General features: G+C 36.0%; 1 long non-coding RNA gene across 1 annotated transcript in view; it reads left to right on the top strand.

The window, feature by feature from the left end:
* Positions 1-2: 2 nt before the first annotated feature.
* Positions 3-18865, top strand: part of LOC108520037 (uncharacterized) — a 47570-nt gene continuing 28707 nt past the window's right edge. The window contains exons 1-4 of the long non-coding RNA XR_001882812.1: positions 3-91; positions 899-1044; positions 4930-5088; positions 15595-15716. This is a non-coding gene — a long non-coding RNA (uncharacterized LOC108520037). The remainder of the gene's footprint in view (positions 92-898; positions 1045-4929; positions 5089-15594; positions 15717-18865) is intronic.

Genomic DNA, 18865 nt, shown 5'->3' on the forward strand with positions numbered 1-18865 from the left:
AAAAAAAAAAAAAAAAAAGAAGGAAGAGGACCAGAGGGAAATTACCATCTGGAGACAAGATGACACTGGGAACTTAGAGGAAAACGTTCAGGTACAGTATGAGGAAGCAGAACACTGGTTGTAGGTTGTGTATCAATGGCTTTCTATGAGTAAATGACCTGAAAATGTATGTGACTAAGCACCATAATGTGGATTTCTGAAAGCTGAATGCCTTAAAGAAAAATCTGCTTATTTCTAAGAAAACCAACAAGTGGTTTCTTTCAGTAAGTTATTAAATTTCTTTAAGGCATGAATGATCTATTATGTAAGGAAAGTGTTTCAATACAGGTATTTTGTCCTTAAGTTTGGACATTCCTGGAAACCAAACGGCCTATAATGCAAAGCTCTGCTGTGTGCAGATCTGTCCTTCTTTCACTAGTCTCTTCTATATTTATAATGTCTCTAGTCATAGTTTATGTGAAGAATAAAGGCTGTGGAGTCCCCTGGAATTCTTATTTAATATGCTGCCATTTCCTTAATTATTAAAAGCTTTTACACCTTCATAAGAGCTGCTTAGTTGCTAGAGCCTCTCCATACACTAATTCCCAGAAGATGCTTAAGAAATGAGTCCCAGGAAGGTGTCCATTGCAGGAATTCTGGATAGGACTGTGAGCTTATGGACAGACGTTGATGCAAACTGACTTGAGATAGCGCAACCCTTAAGGTCCCTTTAGAAAATATTGGTAGCTGCAAAAAGTTTTTGGGGAGATGCAGTTTATATATTTCTCCACAGCATTATTACTAGTTTATAATAAATGTAAATCGCAAACCAAATTATTAAACAAACACAGTTTACCAAGTGTGAACAAAACTGTATGCACAATATCTTCTGAAAATTTGGTAACGTTCCCACTCTCAGTCTTTTCAAGTGCCCTGAAGACCACCTTGCTTAAAAGGTTTACTTGAAGCAATTGTAACAATAATCTGGAGGCAAGATTTGGCTAATATTGTATCTGGCATCAGGAAAACAGAATTCTCCACTGCACCGTCTGGACCCCAGTGCAAGTAAGATCTAATTCTCAAGCTTTGTGTCCAAAGATCCTTTCATGCAAGGGTGGGAGGTATCTCTAAACCTTTAGACAACATTCATATCTTGAATACCACTACTGTCACCAAAAAGGACCTATTTGTAATATTCGTTGTGCTTTCATACAAGCATGATTTTCACAAATGAAGCCCCATTTCCTATGTGCATTATCTTTGGCAAAAATCTAGCACTGACAAGAAAAAAAGATAGCTGAAGTCCTTGCAGGACATTTCTCTGAAATGTGGACTTTCTGATGTCTGCTAGATGATCATCCCTGGAAAGTGAATTATCAATTAAGGGTATAACTTAAACTAAATAACACATACATAATATCACACATCAATGTTGATGTACTTTAAAGTAAATGTAAGGTATGCAAGTCACTATTCACAATAGCAGAAACATGGAATAAACTCAGGTGCCCATCAACAGTGACTTGGATAAGGAAAATATGCTACATATGCACCACGGAATACTACACAGCTATAAAAAGAATGAAATCATGTTTTTTGCAGCAACATGAATGCAGCTGGAGGAAATTATCCTAAGTGAACTAACACAAAAACAGAAAAACAAATACATGTTCTCACTTATACGGGAGCTAAGCATTGGGTACATGTGGACACAAAGATGGGAACAAGACACTGGACAGTACTAGAGGAGTGAGTAAGGGGAGGAATTAAAAAAAATACTTGTTGGATATTATACTTACTAACTTGGTGACAGATTCATTCATACTCCAAATCCGAGCATCAAGCAATATACCTTTGTTAAAAATCTGTACATGTACCCGCAATTCTAAAATAAAAGTTAAAAAAGAATAAAAATTTTTTAAAATTAAAATGTGCATTTGCTATTCTGAAATTTTCAGTGATTATAAATGTTTATGGTTTAAAAAGTTCAGGCTCAGTCCAGGTGTGGTGGCTCATACCTGTAACCCCAGCACTTTGGAAGGCCGAGGCAGGCCAATTACTTTAGCTCAGGAGTTCCAGACCAGCCTTGGCAACATGGCAAAACGTTTCTACAAAACATACAAAAAATTAGCAGGATGTGGTGGCGTGTGCCTATAGTCCCAGTTACTTGGGGTACTGAGAGGGGAAGATTGCTTGAGCCCAGGAGTCTGAGGTTGCAGTGAGCCGAGATTGCATTACTACACTCCAGCGTGGGTGACAAAGTGAGACCCTGTCTCAAAAAAAAAAAAATCAATCTCAGGGATATTGCAGGATTCAAGACTAGTATTTTAGCCATATTGAGATTTAAGTAATTTTGCATGATAAAGAGAAAACAAAGACAACTGTGGAGTAGTAGCTCCAGAATTTGGAAGGACGGTCTAGGAAACTTGTACGGAAGCTCTGTTTGCATAACAGGCCACTTTTTTACTTGGTTATTATGCTTTATTTGGATGGTTTTGAACATGAGATTAGGGGTGATCTGGCTTTGGTATTTTCACTGACCAAACTTGTGAAATATAACCCTTTTAAAAGCTGGGGTGGCATGTGTTTTGCTTTTAATAATTCGTCTGTAATATGTAAAAGGCATTTATACCACATTTAAAAAATTTTTTGAATGTTCAATAATTTTAATCTGCAAGAGAGATGAAATTATTTGATGAATGGGAAGCTTTATTGCAGAGTTGATTTGAGCTCCACAGATGATAGTAAGAAATTGCAAAAGTTCTTTTTCTGTAACACTGAACATTAGTGTATATTAGGATCTAAACATAATGGCAGGTCTAATAACAAGTATGTTTCTAGTCTAACAATATAGTATTATTTTATATTCACAATATTTGTTTCCTCTAAGAAAGTAGTAAATTGGAGTGATCAATCTAAGTGTTGCCAAAGCATTTATAGTTTCATTAGCCAATTATAATTTTTGATTGTGTTTTTTGGAAGCTATTTACAAGGACAGCTTAACCACTATAAGACCTTACTTTTTCATCTATAAAATTACGATTCTCTCTTGAAAGAAAATTGTATTTGTGAATCATCGATGATGAATAAAATTTGTAAGTTCTTCCTTAGGCTGCAAATTATAATGAAATTTTTAAACACACGGTTGTCAATTACTGTGTTTTTTTGTTTGTTTGTTTCAAAATAAACACTTCTGCCTTAAAATCTTGCTCTTTTCTTTAGAAACTGAAGCCATTTGTTCTTTGTTTTTAAAGTCTTTAATCTTAAAACCTATTTTAAATTTCAAAAGGCCTAAAGCTTTTATGTGGTCCCTTGAGCTTAGGCAAGAAATAGATTTTGGGATCACTAACATATGGCAGAGATTGGATAAGGTCATCCTGAGAGAGAAAATGTAATGAGAAAGAATAGGACAGAGGAAAGAGCTCTGAGGGATGCCAGCATTTAGAAAAAAGGAAGAAAAGGAGTTCACAATAAGAGAGAAGGGAAATTTGATATTATGACATCTTGAATGCCAAGGAAAAAGATGAAGATGGGTCACTGTTTTATATTTCTGGTTAGGTTATAGAAGGTTGAAAAGATCATTGATTTCATTTATCTATGGATGAACTAAAAATAATGTTTGATATGGTTTGGCTGTGTCCCCACCCAAATCTCATTTTGAATTCTAGTTCCCATAATCCCCATGTGTCATGGGAGGGACCTGGTGGGAGGTAACTGAGTCATGGGGTGGTTACCCCATACTGTTCTCATGATAGTGAGTGAGTTCTCACAAGATGTGATGGTTTTATAAGGGGCTTTTCCCCCTTTTGCTCGGCACTTCTCTCTCCTCCCACCATGTGAAGAACGATGTGTTTGCTTCCGCTTTTGCCATGATTGTAAGTTTTCTGAGGCCTCCTCAGCCCTGTGGAACTCTGAATCAATTAAACCTCTTTCCTTTATAACTTGCCCAGTCTTGGGTAGTTCTTCATAACCCAGCGTGAGAACGTACTAACACAATGTTTGTATTTTAAGTCATCAAAGAGTTGTAGAATCAAATAACTCTAAAGAAACTGAATTCCAAAGTTAGATAAACTTTTCTAGATTATCACAAGTCAATGGCCACTTGCATTCTGAGGGTAGTCTGGGGATCTGTTTTCCCATTGTCCCAACAATTTGACAAAGAAAGTTGTTAGGACAAAGGGAAAACAGTCAAGCTAGGCTGACATAATGGATCAAAATCTGAAAGAAATGTAAGAGCCTTACCTTCCCATCAATTTTCTTCTATGGGAATTTTGAAGAATAAGCTCACATTTGCTGTTAACCTAAAGTTGCCCTCAAAAATATATTAATTTAAGAATATCTGCAATGCAGAATTTATTGGATTGGATTAATAGCAGACTGAATTAAACAGAAGAAATTATTAGTGACAGGCCAATAGAAATAATAAAACTGAAGTATATAAAAGAAATTTTAAAGTATCTTTTAATTTTAATTTAAAATTATCATTTTAACAGAACTGAACAGAAAAGCAAATATCTGAAAGAAAACATTGACAGTCTAGCATGCATGTAATTGGCATCCCAGGAGAGAAAATGGAGACTGAGGTAGAAATATATATATATATATACACACACACAGAGGGAGACAGAGACTAGCCAATAAATTTTGAACAATTTTAAATTTTAAATTTTTTAGAAAGCAACTGGTTAACAATCCAAAATCATAGAACTAAAAGGCTTAGTGAACAACAGGCAGAGTAATTACAAAGAAAAACTTGCCTGAGTACTCCATAGTCAAACTATTTAAAACCAAAGATAAAGAGAAAAACCTTACAAACAACCTTAGGTATGAATAAGAAATGACTAGTTACAAATAATGAGGGAAGCCAGAAGACAATGGAATAACCTTAAAATGCTAAAAGAAACTCAATACACACTTCTTTATCTAATAAAAATGTTGGTCAATTTGCAGGTGAAATGAAAATGTTTTCAGAGAGCAAAACACGAAATTATTCATCACTAGCAGGAAAACGTGAACAACAAAAATTAAGGAAGTTCCTTTAAGATGAAAAGAAGTAAGCCCAGACGGAAGACTGGATCTCCATAAAGAAAATGGAGAGCACAAAAAAGGGTAAATATGTGGCTGAATATTTTAAAACATTTAAACATTTTTCTCTAGCTGTTTAAAGCAAATACAGTAACAATGCATTGTGGAATTTAAAATAATAAAGAAGTAAACTATATAACAATAGTGCAATGGGAAAGGAGACATATATAAGGTCCTTACGTTGTTTTTGAAGTTGTATACTATTAACTTGGGGTTCACTGTGATAAAATAAGAACCAATATTGTAATTTCTAAGTAATCACTTAGAAGCAATACACAAGGAAGAAGCCAACAGAATAGATAAAATGGTATACTAAAACTACTCAAATAATACATAAAAAGCCATGAAATGTGGAGCAAACAAAAAGGGAAAGGACAAATGGAAATCAGCCAGAAAGGTGGAAAACACAAGTTTAACCATATCAGTAATTACATTAAATATTAATAGAATAAAAACTCTACTTAAAGTACAGAAAATATCAGTTTGGATTTAATTTAAAACAAGAATCAACAAAGCAGTTTATAATTGGATGTTCTTTTATAATCCAGCCTGACATTATCTAGCCTTCAAATATAAAATGCAAAGAGTTTGGAAATAAAAGGATTGGGAAGCTTATAATAAAAAGATTAATGTAGCTATATTAATATCAGATAAAGTGGACTTCAAGCCAATAAGTATTACCAGGAATAAAGAAAACATTTCATAATAACCAAAGGGTCAATTCATTAGGAAAACACAATAATTCTAAATGCAAATGCCCCTAGTAACATAGATTCAAAATATTTGAGACAAAATGAAACAGAAATAAAAGGGATAATAGACAAATTCATAATCACAGCTGAAGATTTTAACACTCCTCGCTCAGAAATCTGTAAATGAAGCATATAAAAATATCAATTAGTATATGACGCATTTGAATAATACTATCAACCAGCTTGATGAAATTGAAATGTATAGAACAACATAGTAATTACAGGATACATGTTATTTTTAAACGCATTTAAAACACTCTCCAAAATAAGCATAAACTGGGCCACAAATTAAGTTGCAAAATATTTCAAAGGATTCAAATCAGGCAGTGTGTCCTCTGATTTAAATAAAATTAAACTAGAAATTAGAGTTTAATAACTAGGAAATCCCCAAGTATTTGAAAATTAAGAAATAACTTTTAAAATAACTGATAGGAGACATCATAAGGGAAATTTAAAAATATTTTGGATCAAACAAAGATGAAAATACAACATATTAAAATTTGTGGTGTGCAGCTAAAGCCTTGATAAGAGAAGACATTTTAGTACTACATGCAAATATTAGAAAGAAAAATAAGTTTATTTAGAAAATGTAATCATCCACTTCAGAAAGCCAGATAGAAAAGAGCAAATTAAACTCCATGATTGTAGAAGAGAAAATGACAGTGATGAGAACAGAAATCAGTGAAATAGAAAACAGATGAACAATAGAGAAAACAAACAAATCCAGAAGTCAACTCTTTGAAAAGATTAATACAAACTTGTAATCCCCTAGCAAGACCAGTTAAGAAAAAGTAAAAAATATAAATTATCAATATCAGCAATAAAATGAGATACATGACTACAGATTTAAAGAATAAGAATAAACAGGGGGTATTACAAACAATTTTACTCCAATAAGTTTGACAACTTTGGAGAAATGTATATATTTCTTGACAAATACAATTTTTTGAAATGAATCCAAAAATAAATAGAAACTATAGAAGTCCCATACCTGTTAATAAAGTTGAATCTACAATTAAAAACATTTCCACAAAGAAAAGTCTGGGTCCAGATGGCTTTACTAATGAAGTCTACCAAACAATAAAGGAAGACGCAATATATCCTATGCAAGCTCTTTCAGAATATACAGCAAGAGAAAATGCTTTCCAACTAGCTTTATGAGACCAGAGAACCCTGAAACCAAAGTTGGCAGGTGCAAGAGAACAGGTCCCTGGGTGGCCTTGGCTGACCCAGTTCTTCCTCCTGTTGCTTGCAGTTCTCCTGCTGAATGTCCTGAGAACACAACATCCTAGGATAAGAATGAAACGTCTGGAAAAAATCCAGCCTATGTCTTTGATCCTCTGCATTAATCCGTTTTCATGCTGCTGATAAAGACATACCTGAGACTGGGCAACTTAACAAAGAAAGAGGTTTAATTGGACTTACAGTTCTACATGGCTGGGGAGACTTTACAATCATGGTTGAAGGCAAGGAGGAGCAAGTCACGTCTTATGTGGATGGCAGCAGGCAAAGAGAGAGCTTGTACAGAGAAACCCCCATATTTAAAACCATCAGGTCTCATGAGACCCATTCGCTATCATGAGAACAGCACGGGAAAGACCTGTCTCCATGATTCAGTCATCTCCTACCGGGCCCCTCCCACAATATGTGGGAATTATGGGAGCTACAATATGAGATTTGTGTGGGGACACAGAGCCAAACCATATCATTCTGTCCCTGGTCCCTCCCAAATCTCATGTCCTCACATTTCAAAATCAATCATGCCTTCCCAACAGTCCCCTAGAGTCTAACTCATTTCAGCATTAACTCAAAAGTCCATAGTCCAAAGTCTCATCCAAGACAAAGCACGTCCCTTCTGCCTATGAACCCGTAAAATCAAAAGCAAGTTAATTACTTTCTAAATTCAATGGGGGTTATTTAACCATTGGTTAAATATAGCTATTCCAAGTGGGAGAAATTGGCCCAAACAAAGGGGCTACAGGCCCCATGCAAGTCAGAAATCAAGTGGGGCAGTCAAATCTTAAAGCTCCAAAATGATCTCCTTTGACTCCATGTCTCACATCCAGGTCATGCTGATACAAGAGGTGGGTTCCCATGGTCTTGAGCAGCGCTATCCCTGTGGCTTTGCAGGGTACAGCCTCCCTCCTGGCTGCTTTCATAGGCTGACATTGAGTGAGGCTTTTCCAAGCACATGATGCAAGCTGTCAGTGGATCTACCATTTTGGGGTCTAGAAGACAGTGGTCCTTTTCTCATAGCCCCACTAGGTGGTGCCCCAGTGGGGCACAGATCCCACATTTCCCTTCTGCACTGCCCTAGCAGAGATTCTCCCTGAGAGCCCTGTCGCTGCAGCAAACTTCTGCCTGGGCATTCAGGCGTTTCCATACATTCTCTGAAATCTAGGCAGAGGTTCCTAATCCTCAATTTTTGAATTCTGTGCACTCACAGGCTCAACACCAGGTGGAAACTGACAAGGCTTAGGGCTTGGACCCTCTGAAGCCATGATCCAAGCTCTATATTGGCCCCTTTCAGCCACGACTGGAGCAGCTGGGACGCAGGGCACCATGAAACCATTTACTCCTAGGCCTCCAGGCCTGTCATAAGAGGGGCTGCCATGAAGACCTCTGACATGCCCTGGAGACATTTTCACCATTGTCTTGGGGACTAACATTCTCCTCATAACTCATGCAAATTTTTGCAGCCAGCATGAATTTCTCCTCAGGAAATGGGTTTTTCTTTCCTATCACATTGTCAGGCTGCAAATTTTCCAAGCTTTTCTGCTCTGCTTCCCTTATAAAACTGAATGCCTTTAACAGCATCCAAGTCAACTCTTGAATACTTTGCTGCTTAGAAATTTCTTCAATCAGATACCCTAAGTCATCTCTCCCAAGTTTGAAGTTCCACAGATCTCTAGGGCAGGGGCAAAACGCCACCAGTCTCTTTGCTAAAACATAACAAAGATCACCTTTACTCCAGTTCCCAACAAGTTCCTCATCTCCATCTGAGACACCTCAGCCTGGACCTTATTGTCCATATTGCTATTTGGCTTTTGGTCAAAGCCATTCAACAAGTCTCTAGAAAGTTCCAAATTTTCTCCCACATTTTTCTCTCTTCTTCTGAGCACTCCAAACTGTTCCAACCTTTGCCTGTTACCTAGTTCCAAAGTTGCTTCCACATTTTTGGGTGTCTTTTCAGCAGCCCCCCACTGTACTGGTAGAAATTTACTGTATTAGTCCATTTTTATGCTGCTGATAAAGACATACATGAAACTGGGCAATTTACAAAAGAAAGAGACTTAACTGGACTTACAGTTCCACATGACTGGAGAGGCCTCACAACCATGGCAGAAGTCAAGGAGAGAGCAAGTCACATCTTACGTGGATGGCAGCAGGCAAAGAGAGAGTTTGTGCAGAGAAACTCCCATCTTTAAAACCATCAGATCTTGTGAGACCAATTCACTATCATGAGAACAGCATGGGAAACACCTGTCCCTATGATTCAATCATCTCCTGCCAGGTCCTTCCCACAACATGTGGGAATTATGGGAACTACAAAATGAGATTTGTGTGGGGACACAGAGTCAAACCATATCATCCTCCTAGAATAGGATGCTCTGCAGTACTTGTGGTCAGCAAGCCAAGTAGTACGCAGGGTCTACAAACCCAGAGAGAAGTGCTTTTGGGGACTCTTGGCTACAGTGTGATGTGGGGCATGAGCATTCTAGACTGCATCTATGCTGGACAGCTTTTCTGGGCCTCGGGGATCCTAGGCTTCTGTTTATTTTTGTTAACTCTCTCATAGTAGTATATCTGCTTTGAGCAAAAGAAGCTAGGCATGAAAAAGTACATATTGTATGACTCTCCTTATATAAAGTTCTAGAACAGGAAATCAAATCAATGATGATAGAAGTCAGGCTTTTGGGAAAGGAGATTGAAAAAGGACCACAGAGAATGTTCTGCTGTGGTGAAAATGTTGACTGGGTTGGTTGTCACAGAGGTGAGTACATACATTAAAAAACTGTAGAGACATATTTAAAATTTATACATTCTACTCTATTTTATTTATCCCTGAAAGCACTGAGAAAAATACAAAAATGCTGCATAAATTAAAATAAGATCAGCACTGAAAAGCATCCATTGGAAGAAGGCCATTGATTGCCTTCTTTGAGAATAATAAATGTGAAATCATTTTACATAAGATAGAGAGGAAAAGATGGAGACACTGAGTATAGTTAATTCTTTTAAGAAGATTTGCTATGAGGAAAAGGAAAACAGATTTGATGGCAGCAGGAGGGAAATGTGCACATTTATTCTTTTGGCCCAGAAAAGAAAGGCCGCCTCTTAGATCTGAAATTCTTTTATTTTATGGTTATTATTGGAAAAACTAAAAAATCAGAATATTCAAAGCATTTCCTTTTTTTGTACAGTTTTAGATTTACAGAAAATTTAAGGGTATAATAACGAGTAGTAGCATCAAGTTCCATATATCTGCTTTCCCCTGCCCCCACCCCACCCTGTATACAGTTTCCCTTATTATTAATATCTTGCATTAGTGTGGTACGTTTGTTACAATTCATGAACAAAACTGCTAAATTATTATTATTTGAAGCTCATAGTTTACATTAAGTTTCTATCTTTCCATTGTACAGTTTTATGAGTTTTGGAAAATGTGAAAATGTGAAAATGATGCCATATATGTATTAATACCATAATGGTTCAATGCAGAATAGTTTCAGCATCCTAAAAATTGTCTGTGCTTCACCTATTCATCCCTTCTCCAACCCTCTTTTATTTTGTTTATTTATTTTTTTGAGACAGAGTCTCACTCTCTCACCCAGGCTGGAGTGTAGTGGCACAGTCTTGGCTCACTACAACCTCTGCCTCCCGGGTTCAAGCAATTCTCCTGCATCAGCCTCCTGAGTAGCTGGGATTACAGATGCACGCCACCACTCCCAGCTAATTTTTGTATTTTTAGTTGAGACTGGGTTTCACCATGTTGGTCAGGCTGGTCTTGAATTCCTTACCTCAGGTTATCCACCCACCTCGGCCTCCCAAAGTGCTGGGATTACAGGCGTGAGCCACCACGCCCGGCACCTCTTTTTGTTTATAAATAGAAAAATTACCAAACTATCTCCGATCCTTTGAACCCCTGATAACCAGTGATCTTTTTACTGTCTCTACAGCTTTACCTTTTCCAGGATGTTACATAGTTGGAATCATATCTTATGTAGCCTTTTCTGACTTGCTTCTTTTATCTTGTAAGTTAGCTCTGAGCATTTGCAGTCAATCTTTTCTTTTACCCCCAGCATCAGACAACTACTGATCTGTTTTCTGACTCCATAGTTTGTCTATTATAAAAATTTGTATACATGTAATTATATGATATGCAGATCTTTAAAATGGCTTTGTTATTAGCATATTTATCAATTTCATCTCTTTGTTGCATGTATCAGTAGTTTGTTCTTTTTAATTGTTGGGTAGTATTCCATGGTATATATTTGTTTACCACAGATTTTGGAAGAAGCATTCTTGTAGTATGTATTTTTTGGTTCCAAAAATTTGTTACTGTTGTCACATCTCTTCTTGTGAATTTCTGTCATTTTAACATGCAGTTATAGTGAAGTTTTTTGAAACATTGAAATTGGAGGTGTCTACTAAAACTACTCTTTAAACTCAGAAGTTTTTTTTTCCTTTACTTCATAAGGTGATAGGTGAAGCCCTGCCCCATCATTTTACTGTGAGGAGAATAATTACTATGGCAATTCAAGTATATAAAATTAAAATATATCTAGTCAATTTCATGTTCTCTTTTTATATATTTTAATAATTAACTATTTTGATGAATGCAGAATATTTTCACGACAACAAGCAAATTATCTTTGCCAGAATTATTACATTTAGTGGTGACTAGTAATCAGCCTAATGAAATTTAGCCACAATACTGGTGGTATCCACACAGTACCTATTCCTTTATTTTATTTTATTTTTGAGACAAGGTCTCACTCTGTCACCCAAGCTGGAGTGCAGTGTGGCAATGACGGCTGACTGAAGCCTCGAACTCCTGGGCTGTAAAGAACTACACACCTCATCTTCCAAGTAGCTAAGAATACAGGTGCTTGCCACTGTGCCCTGCCCATAGTACTTTTAAACATTTTCAAATCTTCTCTTCTAATTGATTATTGCCTTCATAAGAAAAACTTGTATCTTTATCACAGTTGTAAATGCAGTAAAACCTACAATAAAACTGTACTTGCTTTGGGTACTCCTTATATGTCTGATGAAAGCACTAACATTATTTTGCATTTATCTTAAAAAGGAAAAGCTACCAAGGTTGAAGGGCATCATACTCAAATTACTTGTATTTCATAGTTTAATAATTGATTCATAGATAATCCAGAGAACCACTTCCATGCCATTTTTAAAGCCAGCAAAATTTTATAAACCCTTAGAAGAACTATTGTGGTTTTCTTTTATGCAATTCTTATTAAAACAATCTGTGATTATCATCTATGCACTTAGGCAAAATAAAAGCTTGCTGGCATTATATGTGACACAATTAGTTCTGAGCTCTCAATTTTTCCAATTGTTGTGCCAAAACTATTTTAAAATGGTACCTGAACCTAGCATTGCTTAATATGTTCCTTGGACCTTACTTGATAAAAGATAAGTTTATGTTTTCAAGACTGCCCTGTAATTTCTGTTTTCAGTTGAGTTTAATATGAATGTTTAAAGCTTGTATGATGACCAATTCTAACAAGAATACTATGTTAAAACCTGAGCATTTTTGGCTTTAAAAATGAAACTAAAATAAATAAAGTGGGCTAAGAGGTTTTATTTAACGGGTTTGCTGTTTCTCAACATAGTCTGCCTTTTTGAAAAGATCAGTTTATTAAATTTTCCCTCAGAAATCATAGATATAAGAGTGAGGTAAAAATAATGTTAATAATGAAAATAGTATTCAGTTGAAAACAACTGAAGTGGGTGATAGCACAGGCTTTCTCCTTCTCTGGCGTATCAGAAACAACGGTATAGTTAGTTGAGTAACAGTAATAAATAATATAAGTTATGACAACTTACTGTGTCAGAAACCATTTTATGAGCTTTGTATGTAATAAATCATCTTCATAAGGTAGATAATAACACCATCACCTCCATTTCATAGATGAAGAAACTGAGACAAGTCATTTGGCTGAAAAGATGTGAAACTGGGCTGAATATCTAGACAGTGTGGCTCTGGAGTCCACGAGTTTAACCATCCCTCTAAATTGCTGCTATAAAGGATAATTCTCCAGAAAAAAGGTGAAAGAAATTATACAAAGGCAAGATTTCTTTCAAAAAAAACAATGAATAATGATAACAAAATAAAACATAGCAATCAAAATGGAGCAAGAATCAAACCAAAGGATGCAAGCTCAATGTGGCTCTAGTTTACTAAGTCACCAAGCAGTACTATTGTGAGATGTTAATCTTATTCGACTCATACAGAAACAATAATAGATAAAATCAATAATAACTATAATAAAGCAAATAAATCTATCTCGTTAAAATCAAGAAGAGACAGAGAGTGTGCCTTTCATACTTACTAGTTTTTCATTTTAGTTATTTGTCCTACTAACAGTATTGTGATGGTAGAGGCAGGATGGAAGTGGAAGGAATTGGAGAATCATTTAATTTTAAAATGCTTTTTAGACATCCAAATACAGATGTCAGGTAAGCTGTTGAATAAATGTAACTCAAACTCAGGGGAAAAGTCTGGGCTGGAAATATAAATTTGGGGATCATTACAATGGTATTTAAACTCATGAAATTAGTTGATGTTATCCAGAAAGGGTGAAAAACGAGAAAAAAGCCTCATAGAAGGGTAAGAGGAGAAGTCAGTAAAGGAGACTGAAAAATAGCAGCCATGGAACAATGTGGAATGTATGAGTGTAGGGACACACAAAAGGAAAGTGAGCAGGGTCAAATATGCTTAAGGCTGCTGATGGTGAGATTATGTAAAGTCTGTCCACTGGGCTGAGCAGCATGGAAGTCATTGGTGAATTTAGAGAGTAGTTTCACTGGACTGTGGAGATCGAAGCTAAGTTCATGTGGGTGGAAAAATTGTAGCGAAGTGTGGTTGGAGAGAGCACGAGTAGACTAATTCTACCACACTTCCTATAGTCATTCTCACTAAAAAAAGCCAAACTTTAATCACTGCCTTCCCCATCCCTATGAAACCGTCTCCATGGAAACATGATACGATCATATTTTCTCTATATTTCTTTAACTCTTATTTGTTCATCTAGTTCATCTTTTCCTTCAAAATCCCTCTTTTGGGGAATTCATTTTCTATGACCATAAGCATCTCCTACTTTTTCAATGACTTCAAATGTTATCTCTACTGTCTCACCTGACCTTTGCTTTGTCTGAAGATAATGCTTTCCCAGCAGCCCTCTTGCTGAAGCTATTTATTATGTCTCCCCTGTGTAGGGGCCTAGAGTGGGATCGTTATTCATGTTTACCATTGCCTTTTCCAGGCAATACTCCTGCTCTTTTAATGGTTATGCTACCTGGCTGTATTATACATTTCTCTTCTTACTGCCACATTTACTGATTTCCTTATCATTCGTATAAATTCACTGACATTTCAGAACGTGTGAATGGTTTCTTTTAATTTTTTTCAAAACCCTTCTCAAATAGATAATAGTTACTCAAAATCAAAGTTAAAATGTTTTTGTCTACTTTTCTTAGAAGATGAGAAATGTACCAGTCCTCTAATCATCCTTCTCACTCCCCACCCCAAGTCCAATTTTCACTAACAGGGTCTACAAAGCCCATCACAGTGGCCTTTGGCACCAGTGATCAGGTTCATTCTGTGCTACTCTTTTCCTGATTTTTGTGTCCTTAGGGCTGTTCTTTCTATCTGCAACAGTCTTCCTAATCTAGTTTCATCCTACTTTTTAAATCTAGGACTTACTACTCAGATCTCTGTTCAAATGTCTTTTCCTAAGGGAAGCTGCCTTTGGCTCCCCAGACTAGGTCAGGTGCCCATCAGATGGTCTCAGTGCCAAAGGGTATGATAATTTTGAATGAGCTTCAGAGTATCATACAGATGGGCTCCAGATCAGTCCTAGGTAGAAGGAACCAAGAAAAAGGCAAGAGTAAGAGTAAGAGCTAAAAGATTGATTTGGTCTTCTCTATTTGAGATTGAAAGCATAACACGCATTTTTTTTTGTTTTTTTTTTTTTTTGAGATGGAGTCTTGTTCTGTCACCCTGGCTGGAGTGCAGTGGCGCTATCTCGGCTCACGGACAGCTCTGCCTCCCATGTTCTTGCCATTCTCCTGCCTCAACCTCCTGAGTAGCTGGGACCACAGGCACCCGCCACCATGCCCAGCTAATTTTTTGTATTTTTAGTAGAGACGGGGTTTCACAATGTTAACCAGGATGGTCTTGATCTCCTGACCTTGTGATCCGCCCGCCTCAGCTTCCCAAAGTGCTGGGATTACAGGCTTGAGCCACTGCGCCCGGCCCATGCATTTCTTTTTAAAAGAGGTACTGAATATAAACTATAAATAGTAAAAGGTATTATGTATATAATTCATAAATAAAATACATTTTAAGATCTAACGTTTAGATTATTCATTCGGTTATTTAAACCTTCAGGTTAACAACCTCCTTCATAAAAACATGGTTGGATAGGGTTTAGGTTATCTTTAAGTAGCAAAACTCTGAGATGTAGAAGTCTTACATGTGAGCTCTTCTGTCTTTGATGACCCCCAAAATCTTGTGTTTTTCTCCTAGAAATATTATCTGGGGCCAGAATACAACTCAAAGCAATATCGTTTCAGCTATATCAGAGAGTAAAGATTTTGATTATGGAATTATCTGCTTCTTTAACTGTCTCTGGATGTTGTCTCTGAAAAGTAAGTTAACATATTTTCTACATAGAAGACACCAAAACTGGACATGTATGGGAGAATAATGTGACTGCTGAAAAAACTGGCAGAGCTAATTTAGTGCTTCAGAAAATAGAGAGGGACTGTATTGTAACTTTTGGTTATAAAATATTCCACATGCTTATTTTGATTTCTAGATTACAAAGTGTTTTGACAAAGTGAGATTTTCTCTGAATTTATAATCCACGTTGGCTTCATGAAAGATTAATTTATTTCTAAAAATACCTTTAACCCTAAGAACATTTAAACCTTAGTCTCTTTAGGGCAATAATTTTCCATTTGAAGTGGCTCTATTAAGTTTTGATTAATTGAATTTGATTAAAAAGATCAAGTGCCCAAGAAATTGTAGACTCTATAATTTTAGATAATCTTTTAATATTAAAATACTTTCCTTTCATATATTAATAATTAAACTAATGATTCAATAACTTGCCATAATTTCTCAATATTTTATATATTATTCACCCATCATCTCAAATCTGTTAAGTAGTTCCTTAGTAAAGATAGGTGATATATTGGGTAATGACTAGGTTTATTGTTTAGCATTACAAAACTTGAAAATAAATCTACCTTCAGGATTATTTTCTGCCTATGAATAGGTGCCAATGGAGACAATAAACCTCTGGATACCAGAGAGATGAATTAGTGAGATGGTCTCTGGAGGCCCTCCCTATCAGTCCTCAGCCTTGACTTCTGAAAAAGTCCTCTAAACTAAAACCTTTCTCTGCTTTGTGAATGTAAAATTCTTTTTAATTTAGAAACTGGTCATGTATTTCAAGAGTTTGATTTGATGTATCTGGTTGTCTATTTAACTTTTCCTGCTGAATATAAGATTGGTCAAGACAGAGACTCAATTCTTTGACTGGATTTCCTCAAACTGATAATGTCACCATTAACACAACAGCAATAACAATAGATAGAAAATATGTGAGTTAAGTAAACTGTACATTCCTTGAATGCAGATAGAAAATGATTATGAAGGGCTGAGCGTGGTGACTCCACACCTGTAATCCCAGCACTTTGGGAGGCCAAGGCAGGCTGATCACGAGGTCAGGAGATTGAGACCATCCTGGTTAACATGGTGAAACCCCGACTCTACTAAAAATACAAAAAAATTGGCCGGGCAATGGTGGTGGCCCCTGTAAGTCCCAGCTACTCGGGAGGCTGAGGCAGGAAGAATGGCGTGAACCCCGGGAGGCAGAGGTACAGTGAACTGAGTCGCGCCACTGCTCTCCAGCCGGGTGACAGAGTGGTGAGTCTCCGTTCCAAAAAAAAAAAAAAAAAGAGAGAGAAAGAAAAATGATTATGAAGGTAGATTGTTTTGAAGTTTGCTAATAACAGTCAAGTTTTGAAAACTTGCAATCACCTATTGCCAGAAAATAGCATTGACCCTGTTGAAACTATTAAATACACACTTCATAGATCTTTATTTTTTAACATGCGTTTTATATATCTTCTGCCTCTTTTTCTAACTGCTTAAAGTAAAAACACACTTTTATTTTTTAACACTGAATATGAACTATTTTTCTTTTTTCCATCTAGTCCAATGAGATAACCACCAGGCTGCTCATATTTGGAGGCAGCAGAAGTGGTCTCTGTCTAAATTTTCTTCTTTGAGTATGAAGAGAAAATTTGCAGGTTGGAGAAGTCTAGGTATTATGTATTAGTTTATAAAATTTAGTCAAGTCATTAAATTTCTCTGGACTTCATGTACCTCATTTATAAAATGAGAAACTTGGACTGAATTATCAACTCTTCCAGTGCTGGAATTCAGTTACTATTTAATTGTCATGAGTCATTTTAAGATTAGAAATTGAATTAGAACAAAAAATCTTTAACAATCATGAAAGAATTATTAAGTACTTAATTTATGCATGCTAGTTAATGTTTTTCCATAAAATTTAAAGGATTATCTACCTTGAACTAAAGTATATTCAAAAGGGAAAAGTCAAATAGACAACCATGTAATATGTAATTCATGTTTTTCAAAAAGTGGTTAGTTTGGATCTGACCACTTTGAAATAGCTGAAATATGTTACCACTATTAATTTAACCTCTCAAATGATAAGCACCTCAAATTACTTTTTAAAAGGTAAAAGTTTCGACAGAAATAGATATTTTTATACTTCTATTTAGGTCAGCCTCCTTATTCTTGAAATAAAGTTAATTTCTTTTAATGACAACCATTAAGTTTTACTGGTATTGTTCTTTATGACAGGGAACAAATATTATTTAGAATTGTGTAATCCTGAGAGGACTAACCAGTTTTGTAGTGTGAGTGTGTATTTCAGTCTCTTCTGATTTTCATCAGTTAAAAGGAATGTGAAGATATAATACTAAAAATTGTTGTTGAATTATAAAATATGAGTGCATTTCTCATAGGCGTGTGGCCCTGAAAACATATGTGTAAAATCAATTTTTCTCAAATTGAATCACATTTTAAATATTCTATGAAAAACTGCTGCCTAAGTAAGCTTATGATTAATTTGTTAGGAGAAGAAAATATATATTGAGCTAGCTTTTTTTTTTTTTTTGAAGACATAGTCTCACTTTGTCACCCAGGCTGGAGTGCAGTGGCACATTCTCGGCTCACTGCAACCTCCGCCTCCCAGGTTCTCCTGCCTCAGCCTCCCAAATAGCTGGGACTACAGGTGTGTGCCACCAGGCCTGGCTGATTTTTGCACTTTTTTTTTTTTTTAGTAGAGACAGGGTTTTGTCATGTTGGTCAGGCTGGTCACAAACTCCTGAGCTAATTTAATATGCAATTAGAATATATATTTTTTTCTAGTAATATCTAAAGCATGAAAGGAGATCATCTTAAAATTAAAAACTAAACTATCTTCACAATTAAATATGTATTTTTTCTGTTGTCTTCTTGGCTTGAAGAAAAATTAATTCTATACAAAACATACCTCAACCTCATTCTCATCTACTCTCACCTTTTTCCTCCCTCTGTGGCCACTCCAGCTTTCTCCCTGTTGCTCTGATACCTCAACATCTTTCTTATTTCAGATGCTTCATCCATCTTTATTCTTTTTTCCTTCTAGTCTTATGAAGCCTGTTCTGACCATCTTGTCAGTCACGGTACTTTCTTCGTTTGTTCAATAATCTGTATG

Source organism: Rhinopithecus bieti, unplaced genomic scaffold, assembly GCF_001698545.2.
Source record: "Rhinopithecus bieti isolate Rb0 unplaced genomic scaffold, ASM169854v2 scaffold_48387, whole genome shotgun sequence".
NCBI lineage: Eukaryota > Metazoa > Chordata > Mammalia > Primates > Cercopithecidae > Rhinopithecus > Rhinopithecus bieti.